Genomic DNA, 1,164 nt, shown 5'->3' with positions numbered 1-1,164 from the left:
GGGAGGGTGTGCATCCTGAAATGCCAATTTAATAGAATAATGTGTTCTTGCAATTAGTAAGTGCTTGAGTGGAGGCCCCATGTCCATCTACTCCTGTGCCTATCTTATATTGGTAGACAAAACAACAATAACAGAGACAAAACAAAAAGAAGACCAATCATTGACTAAAAAGAGAAAAGACCAAAGAGAAAAAAGAAAAGAAACTAACAAAAAAAGAGAAAAAGAATACATAATTCCAGGTCATCTGCTGACCATTATGACTATCTCCCCACTGGTCCTGGGGGTTCTGAGAACTGCCCCTCCTATACTGAAGTCTATTTTGGGGGCTCCTTAGGGGTTTTATGGTGTTGATTTGCTCCTGTTGCCAATCTGTTATATTCCCTTCTTGCTTCGCTACATTGTGGGGGTGGTCAGACTGGACTCACTCCCTGCCGTGTGTCCCCGGTATTGTCCTCTGCCTCGGTATGCTCTATCAAAGGGACACCATGTCTCAAGCTGTTGTGGACCCTACAGACCGCTCTGTGCTTTAGCAGCTCCATGCAGGGACATTGTCCTCAGGGCTTTGTGTCTAGTCCCTCAATCTCTCTTTTTCCTTCTTGGTTTGCTTCTGTATGGGTGCAGCAAGCTGACCCTTCTCCCCAACCTGTAGGTTTAGAGTTATCCTCTGTAGCACATACTTCTAGTGGTGGTGGTGTGGTGTGGGGTGTCAGTTTGACTCTCATTGGTGCTGGCACTGTAGACTCTTCTGTTCATGAGTTGCTCCATGTGGTTATGTTGCCCTCAAAGTTTGGCATGCCGTGGTGGGGTTTGCACACTCACATTCCCATTTCTGTGGAGACATAAACAATTCCCACCCCCAGGGTGGATTAGTGCCCTTATCCCCCAGTGCCATTATCTCCCTCTTTTTTACCCTCCCATCCCCTCTCCCCCTTCCAATTCTTTGTGTTGGAATGACATGTACATCATTTCATTTGGTCTGTCTGCTGTCCAATTGCCTGTACGTCAGCCCTTAACATGTGAGATAAGTGGCTTTTATTCTATACCTACTGTGCTGATTATACTAGTCTCAGTGGACTCATGTTGTACTTGTCCTTTTGTGATTGGCTGACTTCACTTAGCATAATTTCCTCCAACTCTTCCCATGAGACATATGCTTCATGTGAT

The sequence above is a fragment of the Echinops telfairi genome, unplaced genomic scaffold (assembly GCF_000313985.2).
Source record: "Echinops telfairi isolate 266 unplaced genomic scaffold, ASM31398v2 ScPeMD7_7467;HRSCAF=8505_1, whole genome shotgun sequence".
Taxonomy (NCBI): Eukaryota; Metazoa; Chordata; class Mammalia; order Afrosoricida; family Tenrecidae; genus Echinops; species Echinops telfairi.
This window is presented reverse-complemented; position numbering follows the sequence as displayed.